The 11,799-nt window shown below is 37.7% G+C and overlaps 1 protein-coding gene across 2 annotated transcripts in view; it reads left to right on the top strand.

Moving 5' to 3' along the window:
• LOC148886564 (uncharacterized) overlaps positions 1 to 11,799 on the top strand; it is a 74,625-nt gene that overhangs the window by 34,886 nt on the left and 27,940 nt on the right. The window lies entirely within an intron of this gene.

Raw genomic sequence — 11,799 nt, forward strand, 5'->3', positions numbered from 1 at the left:
ATGGAAAGCTAGCTAGATAGCTAAGAGATAGCCAGGTATCTATCCATCCAGGGAGCTAAATAGCCACATATCTAGCTAGCTAGATAGCCAGCCAGCCAGCTAATAGATAGCAAATAGTGAATGTTTATGTAGTCCTAAAACTCAATATTCTGCGGGTCCTGGAATTCGAGTGACTGAGTCCGAGAGGACAGTAATTTCATCTGTGCTGTATGTCATGCATATTAGCATATTTGACAATAAAGCTGACTTTGACTTTGACTTGACACTGACAAAAACCCTGGCACTGGAGTGGACACATTTTTGCATATTGTCTGGCAGTGAATGAGTTAATGACTTGGAAATTACTTACACTCAAGGTTTCCAAAGGCGTTTAGGAGTAAGGTTTCAAATTCAGTAGTTGAGAAGTAGGGTTTTAAAATAGGGTGTCACGTTTCAATTTGTGACCAACGGGTGGCATTGTTGGGCCCCACCTTCAGCTGCACGGGTGTTGGTCGTTTAAATCAGTGGCAGTTAAAAGGACTCCCGGCATGATCATTCAGTGTCAGGTCATCGTTGTTTCACCCTGTCACGTTTGTTTCATCTTGTCATGTTTCACTCATGGTTTTGTTTGCTACTTTGGACTTTTTTGTTTCAATTGCTTTGTTGTTTGAGATTGTGTTCCAACTGACTTTATTTCATACGATTTGTCAATTACACCTTACCCCATCTTGAAATAGGGTTTCGGGCTTGGGTTTATTAAAAAAAATCTAAATAATACTCATACGGTTTTTAAATGAGGGTTTCAAGCTCCGGGTCAGGTTTCACCATATACATTTTCCAGGAAGCCAATCGTACGGTGGAAGTAGACACATCAGACGAGGCCAATTACCGAAATAAAGACTCACGCACAAGGTAGCCCCAGGTGGGCAGAGGATGACTAACTTTGCTTACATTTGCAGTACTGTAATTTAATCACCCCAGGGAGTATTTTATAAAGTAATTCTGGAGAGGTGAAAGTACACCTCTGGCATGTAATGAGATCCATTGTAAGTCAGAGACTAATTTGAGTGGCAATGTCAACATTATGTTTGTTATTGCTGCGCTAGTGGGACGTGCCTGGAGTTGGACTCTCGAAGGCCAAAGCAGCTGTAAAAAAAATATCAGAAAAACAAAACGGAGCTTGAGTGGCTTGATTCAAAGGCTGAGATAGACCGTTCATGAACTGGATTACATTAGACCGCACAAGCGGCGGTGATACAAATCTGTGCTGATCAAAGACAAGCGTAGTCTAATTTTAACCCATTCACTGCCAGACGACGTGCAAATATGTGTCCACTCTAGTGCCAGGGTTTTTGTCATTTTCACTCAAATTGCAGGACCCACAGAATATTGAGTTATCAGAACACATAAACATTCAATGCAGCGTCAGAAACCTTAGACCAGGGCTGTCAAAGTCATTTTTTTTGCCACGTGCTACATTGTAGTTATGTTTCCTCTCGAGGGCCGTAATGAATTTGGGGAAGCCATTAGAATGTTTAATCCCCTCCACATATTACATATTGAGCGGACAATAAATTAATGAATAACTAGTTTTCAAATCTGAAGTCAAGAATAATGACAGTTATTGTGGTGTATATCCAAAAATATGAAATTTTGGTTAGGATTTTAGCAACCATCATGGAATTTCACAAGTGGGCCGAAAAAAATGATATGGCGGGCCGGATTCGGCCCCCGGGCCTTGACTTTGACACCTCTGCCTTACACTCTCATACCTGTCAACCTTGGCTAATAGCTGCCCTTATAAATGATTACAATTCCCATATAAAAGTTGTAGTACGCCGTACATTATTTAAAATGATTAAAAAAACATTAACACAAGCGGAAATGCAGTTTACCGCGCATGCGCACATTGGGCTTACATAATCGACCGTACACAGCGATAAAAAATAATATACATATGATCGAGTATTACTTTTGCTCCCCCTTATTAATGATTGCAATTCCCCTTATTAAGCGATAATAAACCTTACAAACACAACCCGACACGTAATTATTTACTTATAGCAAGAATAAAAACAGAGATAGAATAAAAACAAAGGTAATTTGTTCCGATTATTTTATTTACTTAATACACACCACAAGCAATTATTTCAATTTTTGTTCTTACCGCTCTCCCCACATGTGGTAAATTTAGTGTTGCTTATTATATGCAGCAGTGCAGGATTTAGCAGACTTCATCTGTTCGAAAGATGGTTTTACTCTGTAGCACACACTGTCACAATTTAGCTTCATGTGCAACAATGATGTTAAAGTACCAGACTTTTACGTCCTTTTTACACGGAACGCAGAACAAAAACTGAGGACTTTTTGTCGACGATCTTATCCATCCAGCGTATTCACCTTGGAGACTCTCCCATTCTTACTTCTATGTTATAACTACAGTAAAGTCTCGTTATATCGATATCGGATATATCGATAGTCCCGGTTATATCGATACTATTTCTATGCACGCACGGAGAAAATTACATGCAAACAGGGTCGGATATATCGATAGTCCCGGTTATATCGCTATTTTTCCGACTCCATTGAATATCGATATAACGAGACTTTACTGTAGTTGATTCCTCGATTGCAACACAAATGCCGGACTTCAAATATGGATATACAAAGTCAAACGAAAACAATGTGACGCGCATGTGCCTATCATGCTTCATCGACAAAGACTCGATAACTGCAGATTTTTTTTTTTAGCGTCTAAAAGTTGTTATACGGCGTACACAATTCAAAATGAAGAAAAAAACTTATAAAATACGAGGAAAACGTATAGGTTGACAGGTATGCACTCTCTTCTTTCATCAGAAAAAAAAGAGTTAATTCCTAAATTATATGGGTCTGGAGTTATCTTAGCTTGAAATGGGGGCAGCTGTACAAAATGCAAATGCTGCCCCTTCGGGGGAGGGAAAACATTGCCAGAGGTCTGACCATCGCTTTATCGGTAGCCCCTTGCAAGAAAAAAACAACAACACCCGAACAAATTCGGGAATGGCGCTCCACGTCATGCTTTTCAATTCCCGAATAAATTCCGGAATGGCAGTAAATGAGTTAATGTGGCAGGGTTACATTAACATCTGCGTTTGGAGTTGTGTTCACTCTCCATTTTCTTGAAATAATATCAAAGTCACCACTAATGAATCCAAAAGCTGCTACATGAAAAGAGAAGAAACAAAAACATAATCGTGGGAGGTTTATGAGAGAAAAAAAAAGACATAAGTAATCAAAGACGCAAAATGAGAAACAGATTAACAACAACAACAACAACAACAACAAAAAATAATGAACGCTTTAATAACGGAAAAAAAAAGAAATTGCAAACACGTGAGCTGTCGTGACTCCCTAATGGGAGCCGATATTCAGGTATATGGTAAACACCGGTCAAAAAAAATGTTCCCGTCGGGCGCTTCGCTTCAGTGTTCCATGACAGTGTGACAGTGAACTGGTGTGCACGACAGGAGCTAAATGTGATCCGAGCGTCATTCATACGACGACGAATACTTCACTTTCTGGACGAAGCTGTGAAATTATAGCTGACTTGTTAGCGACTCAAATAAGAAGAAAAAAAAGGAGTGGTGGGATTTATCACAGTAAAAGATGATTTTATCATCATCATCATTATTATTATTATTATTATTATTATTATTATTATTATTATTATTATCCCGTGACTGTAAAGTGACCTTGACAGTTTTGAAAGGAGCTTATCAACGCTACTTTGCTAACTATCTATTTGCTATCTCGCTCCCTGGCCGGCTATCTAGCTAGCTATCTATTAGCTATATAGCTAGCTGGCTGGCTGGCTATCTAGCTAGCTATCGATAAGTTATCTATTGACTGAGAACTTTCTTTGACCTGCGTTGGACTGCTGGTGGTCAAAATTTGGCTTTTTAACCGTCCCAAAAATAATTGCGTGGAATTTGATGTCTCATTTAGCTATCTAGCTGGCTAGCTCTCTATCTGAGTTACTTTTGGGTTGAGTGAGCGCTGGCGCATGTGGCTGCCGCTGCTCACCCATAGAAAATGATCATGTGCCTGTAAAATGTCCTTGAGAGTTTTGAAAGACGCTTTGAAATGAAATGTCTTATTATTATTATTATTATTATTATTATTATTATTATTATTGTGGTTATGACTATGATTATTATGATGATGATGATTATTATGATTAGGATTATGTTGATTCTGACGATTATTATGATTGTGGTTATTATTATTATTATGTTGATAATTGTGATTATTATGATTATGATTATTGTTGATTGTGGTTATTATTATTATGCTAATTGTGATTATTATGATTATGATTATTGTTGATTGTGGTTATTATTATGCTAATTGTGATTATGATTATTATAATTATTATGGTTATTATGATTGTAATTATTATTATGATTAGGATGATGATTATTATTATGTTATATTATTATTATTATTATTATTATGTTTATTATGTTTGTATTATTATGATTCTTATTCTTATTCTGATTATGATTATTATGGTTATTATGATTATGATTATTGTTATGATGATGATAATTATTATTATTATTATTATTATTATTATTATTATTATTATTACCGGGCTCTGAGCTGTCCTTAGTTATGCACCTCAATTCATGCAAATTGCAGTTTGAGTCCCGACGGTGAATGGCGTGTGCTGATACCAAAACAGAAAGACGAAAGGTCAGCTATTGCTCAGAGACAGAGATGCCCTCATTGTTCAAGTTGTTGTCGGAATTAATTGTGGGGTTTTTTTGTTTAGTTTTGTTTTGTTTTCCCTCACGTAGGCCACACCGTCGATAAGAAAAGTTTACACACCCGTGTTTAAATGCCAAATATATGGCATATATCGTTCCGGATGTCAGATGAAGATGAATCGTTCTAGACTTTTTCCACCATTAACGTATTCACTGCCGTTCATTAATTTATTAGGGAATTGAAAATATGACGTAGAGCGCCATTCCGGAATTTGTTCAGGGTTGTTTTTTTCACGCTTGGGTGCTGATAAAGCGCTGGCCATGGCCTCTGGTAATTTTTTTTCTTCCGACAAGGGGACAGCCTTTCCGTTTTTCCATGTTAGCACTTTGTTCCAGTTTCAACTGTTGTTAAAGCGCTACATAAACCTATATGTATGTATTGCATTGTATTTTGGACAGCCACCCTCATTTCAAGCTCATATAACTCCAGACCCATATCATTTAGGAATGAACTCTTTTTCTGATTAAAGAAGAGAGTCTAAGGTTTTTTTACACTGCATTGAATGTTTATGTAGTCCTCAAACTCAATATTCTGTTGGACCTGGAATTCGAGTGGCGATGACAAAAACCCTGGCACTGGAGAGGACACATTTTTGCATGTCTGGCAATGAATGAGTTAACGTGACCTAAAATGTGTACAATTACAGTGGAGTGCTCCTTTCATATGTAAGTTACTTTTAAAGAGACACCATACTTTCATAACTTTGCTGCTGTGTTACTTCCGGGTAGATTGAACGCTGGCACGAATGGCTGCCGCTGCTCACCCGCACAAAAAGTGTCCTTGGGAGTTTTGAAAGGCGCTTATAAATTAAATGTATTATCATTATTATACTATTCAGTGTTCTTATTTCATTTTAGTATTATTATTATTATTATTATTATTATTATTATTATTATTATTATTTCATGCCTGACTTCCTGTAACCACTGCGTTTCCTTTGTTTTGAAATTAGGGTGTGTGTGTGTGTGTGTGTGTGTGTGTGTGTGTGTGTGTGTGTGTGTGTGTGTGTGTGTGTGTGTGTGTGTGTGTGTGTCTTTCCATTTGGCTGCAGGGCACAAATTTTGCCTAGCAACAAGTGGCCTCACAATGAGGTAACATGACAAGGAAACCAGATTATAAGCAACTGTTTTGATACATGTTGTAGCTTTCTTAAACCTCAAAATAAAACACAATTATTTCTGTAGCTCAATTAAAAATAAAATAAATAAAAAGCCAAACTCTTATATTATAAATTAATTCCTGTGAGACGGATATGTTTCCTGATTTTATTTTGGTAGTTTTAATGATAGCATCATACAGCTAAAAAAAAATCTTTGGTTAGCTTACAGCTAACAAAAAAGGCATTTGTTAGCTTTCTGTTGACAAAAGCTAACAAAAAAGGCGTTTGTTAGCTTTCTGTTGACAAAAGCTAACACAAAAGGTGTTTGTTAGCTTACAGCTAACAAAAGCGTGTTTGTTATCTTACAGCTAACAAAAGATAACAAAAAGGCTTTTGTTAGCTGTAAGCTAACAAGTTAAAAAAACACAGTAGCTTACAGCTAACAAGCCTTTTTTTGTTTGGTTTAAGCTTGCAAAAGCCCACAATTCACCATCTTTGACAAATGAGGATTTAGCATCAACTCAGAATGATTTTTAACATAGAAATGACAAAGAAATTGGCCTTTTGAAAAGTATATTCCTACCTGTGTGATAAATATAAATATTACAATTTTATCTTCAATAGTCCTAAAATTGAAGCTTTATTCCGCTCATGTATGCCATTATAGTGGCAGTAAGCTTGTTTGTGACACTTGCATTCGTATTTGCTGTTGCTAAAATGTAATTTAAAATAAAAAAAGAACACTGGCAAAACATAGCAGTCATTTCATATCCATCCAATAACGTCCTATTGGATCCAGAAGCTGCCAATGTGGCTTTTATTTGTGTTTTAACAAACTGGCAGACACTTTTGTTTTGTCACAAAAATTACACTTGCTTTTTGTTTTCATTTACACATCATAAGTCACGTTTTTTTTCTTCCTCATCGCAATTGATATGTCATTGTTTTTTTTTTAAACACGTGAAACATTTTCTGTCATTTTGGGAGAACGATTGTAAAGATCCAGTTCAAAAGAATATGTGGATGATTATTATGCAATCAATTGAAGTCATGAATACACCCAAAAATGCAAGCTACTGTATGGTGAAATCAGTATCTTTTTTTACATAGTTTACAAATATAAACACATATTTTGAAACGCAAAGACACACACAAAAAAAATGCACGTTCAATTATTAAGGCCAGCGCCAGAAAATGGCAAATTAGCAGCAAAATTGCTACAACACTCAAATGGCAAGTGCTTTTCATTTTTTTTTGAAGCATACTTTTTAAATCCTTCATGTGTTACCTATTTTAGACCAATATGCAATGCTACTATTTCATGGATTATTGTTATTTTTTTTGGGGGGGGACTGTCAATTTGAACAAAATGATGTTCCATGAGAAGAATAGCCTGTACTACCGCAACTTTTCATTAACTTTCCCAATGGGATCAAGTTAACCAAGCGATGACATACAATCGTATTTACAGGAAATGAGAATGTATAGCGGTGCTCTTCCTGTGATTTTTTTATTTGTATTTTTTTAATGTACTGTTTTTTTTTTATGACACATCTTTGGAAAAGGTCCAGACTGTTGAAGTACTCAGTGAAATCTCATCATTCGGATGTAAATAACCACACTTAAAGGACAACCGACGTCACTTTTTTGTTTCTTAACTGACATCAGAAAAACGTTTTATAGCATCTAAAATACCCAAAACACGCAGGCTGATATTTTTAGTCAAATGCAAAACCAATAAAAATGACTTAAAGTGTCCAAAATCTGCAAAAAATTGAGCTGCAAATTGGGTCCCACCCCCAGTTCGTAACGTCACGCTAAGACGTCTTGCATTGCTGGAGAATCAAGACAATGGCTTCAGATTCGGAGAATATGCTTTCTTGTTACACATCCAGTTATGAATATGATTCAAATAGTTCTGAAGAGGAAAGCATACATGTTTGCAATCGATTAAAGAATTTATTCCGTGTCATTTTGAGGCAACATTGGGGGGGAAATGTATCACCAAAAAAGAGGCAGAAAATGGCGACCAACCTCCTGTGAGGAATTAATCAGCCCGTTTCCACAGGCTGATAAATTCCTTATATGGAGCTTTGTCGCCCTCTTCTGGCTCTTTTTGGTGCAACATGACGTTTACAGACCAAACAAGCACAATATAATGCATTGAGGTGATGGAAGGACTGCTACAATGTGTCCTTTTTTTTCGGTTCGGGGCGTTCCTTCAGTGGACGTCACATACAGACTCGTCACCAACTCAAAAGACTTCCGGAATATTCAGCACGAATATTCAGCACGAATCTTAAAATGTAAAATATAGCTATATGCGGTGGAATCTATGTAAAATACGCCCAGTAGAAGTCATTTGAAGCCATTTTACACAACTTGTCCGGAGACGTCGGTTGTCCTTTAATACTTTGTAATCGTTTTTTTGTACGTCTTCCCTGCTGAAGCCAATTAACTCATTCACTGCCATTCACGAATTTCTTCAGGAATTTCAGCCACTCTCACGGCGCCATCAGTCAAAAGAAAAAAAAAAAAGGATTCTTGCTACTGGTAGAGAGGCCATATGTAGGATCGTAACTTAAAATTTGTTTTTATCTATATATTCTAATTTATTCTTGCTTTCAGTGCCTTTTTTCGAGGATCTTCATCTTTATGAAGTGCACAGAGTTGCTTGTTCTGTAGCCACAAGGGGACACAAGCCAGTGTCTTATTGTGCCGGTCCCAAGCCCGGATAAATACAGAGGGTTGTGTCAGGAAGGAAGGGCATCCGACAACGTAAAATCTTGGCCAAAACAAACATGGAGATCAAACCTCTAAAGATGGAGGACACTGATTCCCTGTGGTGACCCCTGAAGGGAAAAGCCGATAGGAAAAGAAGAAGAAGAAGACAGTAGAGCGCTATTCCCGAATTTGTTCGGGTTTTATTTTTTTCTTGCTTGAGTGCCGATAAAGCTCTGGCCAGACCTCTGGTGATGTTTTTCCCTTCCACAAGGGGGCAGCATTTCCTTTTTACCATGTTAGCGCTTTGTTACAGCTTCAGCTGTTCTTACGGCGCTATATTAACCAATCTGCATGTATTGCATTGTATTTTGGACAGGTGCCCTCATTTCAAGCTTATATAACTCCTGACCCATATTATTTAGGAATTAACTCTTTTTTTTCTGATGAAAGAAGCAATATATAACGCAATATATATATATATATATATATATATATATATATATATATATATATATATATATATATATATATATATATATATATATGTATGTATGTATGTATGTATGTATATGTATGTATGTATGTATGTATATGTATTGCATTGTATTTTGGACAGCCACCCTCTTGTCAATCTCATATAACTCCAAACCCATATCATTTAGGAATTAACTGTTTTTTTCTGATGAAAAAAGCAAGTAAGGTTTCTAACGTTGCAGTGAATGTGTATGTAGTCCTAAAACTCAATATTCTGTGGGTCCTGGAATTTATGTGAGTGAAAATGACAAAAACCCTGGCACTGGAGTGGACAGGTTTTTTGCATGTGAAATGTATTATTATTATTATTATTATTATTATTATTAATTGTTCTTATTTTCTGCAAAGTTATCAATAGGTTTGTTCAAAATAATGAGTGCATTCCATATGCTTGTCTTTATCTCCAACCACGCAACAGCGTAACTTCCCAAGAAAATGAGCCATGGGGAGGGGAAAAACGAAGAAAAAAAAAATCATTAACATCAGCGAAAGTGATTGTGGGTAGAGAAAACCGAGCTCAATGAGCAAAGCAGCCGGCGGCTTTTGCAGGATCCAGTGTCCCTTCTCATCTTCATATCTTCATCTGGCAACATCTGCCTGACATGACAGCAAAGTGCCACTAAAAAAAAAACACCTCCTCAGGATTTCAAAAAGAAAAAAAAAATAGGTGCGAGGCTATGACAGCTGTAAATTGCCTATTTCCTCCCTTAAGCCATCCTCCATGTTTTTTGCTACATGTTGAATTCTTCGAAAATTGTCACATAATTGCTCTAAGCCCCCCTCCCTTAAAATACCCGAACCCACCGCCCCACTCCTCATTCCTACCGTGCGGGTTTATCTCATTTCCGTTGCCCCCTCTCATTACTCGTCCTACTCGGAATAATTCTAAGTGACTGGAGGTGCTCCCTATGAGATGAGGCAAAAGGTTGTAACCGACTCCACGCCGCTTCCTTGCTGTTGTCACCCGCCATTTTATTTTTTCTTCCACTCACCGGCGGCGCCTTAATGCGTTGTTGTTTTCAGCGAGCGCACGCCAAAGAATAAGAGTCCGTTTATGACCCGTCATCTACTCTAATGTATCCCCGTAGGGCTAATTATTGGACTCGGAGGTAACTTTTCCAGGGCCGTAAAAAAGGTAGCAAGCGCATGTTCCCAGGACGCAAACGTCAACGAGACAAAAGTTTGAAAGTACAAAGGTAGCAACCACTCATTTGACGACAATGAGGTTAAAATCTTAGCGAAAGAAAATAGATGGTTTGAAAGGGGAGTAAAAGAAGCTATTTTCATAAAACAGCAAAGTCATTCACTAAATCGCCATGGTGGGGTGAGGTTCAATTTGGATCGTTCGTACAATAGACTTCTTAGGCAACATAGGTTTAGTTATGCTGAGGAGGTGATACAAGGGCAAATGGGACAATCAGGACAGTCGTAGACCTCATACTCAGGCAGCACAACAGAAGTAATCAGTCAGGACAATAGAAGTAATCAGTGTAGCCGCAGGGAGTAGTCCTCCAACCTGAGAGCAGGGACCAATCATAGCAGAGTCTGGCACGGCGACGTCTGGACAGTAGGGATATATATAGGGCCAATAGTTCGCTGACGAAGCCACTTGGATGAGAAGCGGAAAGTCCGACACCTTCAAAGAAGTACAGAAGAAACCTTTTCATCGATGGACCACTCCTGTACGACTGAGAGCTTACACAGACGAAAGTACTTTAAAGTGAAACGCTGGAGAAAATGGGCAAATGCCATTGGTTGGCGAACAGTCAAAGATGCGCAAAGATACTATTCAGGAATTGAAAATATGACCTGAAACGCAATTCCCGAATTTGTTCGGGTTGTGTTTTTTTTTTTCTTGTTTGGGTGCCGATTAAGGGCTTGTCAGACCTCTGGCAATGTTTACCCCTTCCACCAAGGGGCAGCTTTTGCCTTTTGTCCAAGTTACAGCTTCAGCTATTATTAAAGCGCGATATAAATCAATATGTATGTATTGTATTTTGTACAGCCGCCCCCATTTCAAGCTCAGATAACTTCAGACCCATATAACTTAGGAATTAACTATTTTTTTCTGATGAAAGAAGAGATTCTCAGGTTTCTTACGCTGCATTGAATGTTTATGTGGAACTCAATATGCAATTTGAGTGAAAATGACAAAAGCCCTGGCACTGGAGTGGACACCCTTTTACACATCGAGTTAACTCATTCGCTGCCATTGTATGTATTCACTAATTTATTCAGGGATTGGAAATATAACGTAAAACACTATTCCCGAATTTGTTCAGGTTTTGGTTTTTCTCGCTGGGGTGCCAATAAAGCACTGGCCAGAACTCTGGCAATGTTTTTCCCTTCCACAAGGGGGCATCATTTCCCCCTTTTCCATGTTAGTGCTTTATTAAGGTTCAGCTGTTGTTAAAGTGGAATATAAACCAATATGTATGTATTGCATTTTATTTTGGACAGCCACCCCCATTTCAAGCTCAGATAACTACAAGCCCATTAACTTAGGAATTAATACCATTCCCAAATTTGTTCAGGTTTTGATTTTTCTTGTTGTTCCAAGCTTCGATCAGAACTTTGGCAATTGGTTTCCCTCCCACGAGGGGGCAGCATTTGCCTTTTATACAGCTACCCCTATTTGAAGCTCATATAAC

This window comes from Hippocampus bargibanti, linkage group LG16 (assembly GCF_051943395.1).
Source record: "Hippocampus bargibanti isolate YZ-2025 linkage group LG16, ASM5194339v1, whole genome shotgun sequence".
Lineage (NCBI taxonomy): Eukaryota > Metazoa > Chordata > Actinopteri > Syngnathiformes > Syngnathidae > Hippocampus > Hippocampus bargibanti.